Source organism: Palaemon carinicauda, chromosome 11 (genome assembly GCF_036898095.1).
Source record: "Palaemon carinicauda isolate YSFRI2023 chromosome 11, ASM3689809v2, whole genome shotgun sequence".
Classification (NCBI taxonomy): Eukaryota; Metazoa; Arthropoda; class Malacostraca; order Decapoda; family Palaemonidae; genus Palaemon; species Palaemon carinicauda.
In genome coordinates this window covers 45,614,813-45,617,312 of record NC_090735.1, presented here as the reverse complement: position 1 = coordinate 45,617,312, position 2,500 = coordinate 45,614,813, and the positions used below count along the sequence as shown (strand labels likewise).

At 31.4% G+C, this 2,500-nt stretch overlaps 1 pseudogene; it reads right to left on the bottom strand.

The window, feature by feature from the left end:
• Window positions 1–2,500, bottom strand: part of LOC137649266 (uncharacterized) — a 45,463-nt pseudogene that overhangs the window by 12,099 nt on the left and 30,864 nt on the right.

The window sequence follows — 2,500 nt, the reverse complement described above, 5'->3', positions numbered from 1 at the left end:
CGCAGGTGAGATTAGCAGCATCACCTACGGCTGTCTTGATGTGCGATGGCGTCTCCAGGAAGTACGGGCACCCGGTGCAGTGGGTGGGGATGGGGGGTTGGTTGGCATGTGGGCCGCCCCTGGAGATAAAGAGAAAAATTGTTGGTTAGGTAATATCAAAGCTGAACCATGTTTCGAGTAATGTCTTGATTTTTATGGTCGCATATGTAATACTTGTTTTAGTTAATTGTTCGAATGTTTTCTACCAACATTGCTTTTGGAATTTATATCAACCTTTTAATAAGGCTTATGAGACATAACAAGTAATGTTAATTTTAATATATTGATATTGAAGATTGAGATTATAACATTGATGACGAAAACAGATATATCACTTATTTTATCAGAACAGAATTAAAGTTGGAATTGACTTTCAATAACATAAAGCTCTAAATAACTTTTTAAATGTTAAAATAGACAATTTTATGTAACCAAAAATAAAACCATAACACGAATCGATTCCCTGCCATGAATATATCATCAGCATTAAAACATTTATTGGAGCCATCTCTTTACCCTGTCGAAGTTCACTTCGATATCAGATTACCTTGTCAAAGGACTCTCAATACCTTGTGGAAGATTATGTCAATATCAATAAACAAGCAAGCTTAACAATTTACTTCACCATCCTTGTTAGTTAGGGATGGGCATTTTGGGAGAGCCTAAAGGTCTACCCTAGAGTCATCAGCTGCCATTACTTAGCCCTCCTGGTCCTAGCTTCATGGAAAGGGGGCTTGGCCGCTGATCATATGTATATTTAAGTCTCTAGAGTCTAGAGCATTTTCCTGTCTTGGACATTGTTCTGTCGCTAGGACATTTTTCTGTTCCTTGCCTCTGTCATTGATGAGCGACCTTTAAGCTTTTAAACAGTATATATTGAGACTTTGGAATCTCGAAACCAGTAACCTATTGTTTCCTTGATTTGACCGATAAACAGTTTAATAGAAATCGGATTCTCAACTCAAGGGTTTCGCTTCACTGATTTTAGAGTTTGCACACTTAGTATTATTTTCTAATTAGGTAGATGCAACGTCTTTAAATGTAGAATGACTTTATTGTTAAGATGGGTAAATTGATGGAGTAAAAGAGATCGATGCGATAAATGTGATTCAGATGGCAATTACAAAGCCCATTACGCTCAATGAACTGATATGATGGTTTACATCAAATAAGCCTTCCATAGCCATATTGGTTTCATTATTAAGAAATATGTGTAGTTAGGGGAATATCCTAATATAATATCGATAACGTAACTCGAAAAAAAAACCTTTAGTGATGGTTAATAGGTGTCATTAAATGTTTCTATTCATTTGAATTATAAGAAAAATATTATACAGTATTTATGCTCATCTATCAATTGACCGGAAGAATCTTCAAAATGGAAAAGAAAACTTGTTATGCTTCTGGTCCTGTTATATGTATTTTTTTAAGTAAGAGGAATATTATTTGAATTCATTCTTATTGCTTTGATAAAAATTTAAAATACAAAGTGTGAAAGTTCACAAGTATAAAGAACCGAACGTAAATAAAGCTAGATAGGATCCGGTCCTTTATCAGAATTTTTTTTTACGGGAACAAAACATAATATTAATTCTTTTATGATTTGCAATGTAAATGTTCAACATATTGATAAAGTTGTTTATATATCAGGCATTTAATATAAAACCGAATGGTGAAATCACTATATGAATTAGCATCATATTGGCATGGCTAAATTAATTTCGAACTGATGCTGCTAACAATTAAAGGAGAGTTCTCGAATATTAGGTAAAAACGTTAGGTATATAAAAAATACATTAATTTGAATCTTGATTATGAATATCAAAGATTCGTTAAATTTCAGAACATATCCAAAATGGACACTAAATCACTAGATTAACTAATTTTAATTGAGAAAGACTTTTCTTATACTAAGTTATCAAGTTCATATTCCATTGTGTGAAGCAAATAATATTCATGTTACCAAATTAGCTTTCTATATTGTGTTATTCAGGCTTTAGCTCAATTATTTTGCTCATTTCCTAGAAGCAAATAATAATATTTAATTAACTAACAATGGATGCGTCATGGTTAGGATTGAAGGTAGGTTTTCCTACCCGTGTTTATATATATGTATGTATGTAAATATGTATGTATGTAAGCTGACGATGATATGATTTTTTTTTTTTTGGGGGGGGGCCGTGTGAAAAAAAAGTTTATCTTGTAAAAAAATCGGCTGTGCCCATACTATATTATTATTATTATTATTATTATTATTATTATTATTATTATTATTATTATGATAATGAGAGCTTTACTTTATAGTAACGTATAAAATGGTTAATATAAAATACTGAATATTTTATTAGACACACACACTCACGCACACAAACACACACACACACACACACACACATATATATATATATATATATACACACATATATATATATATATATATAAGTATATACTTATATATATA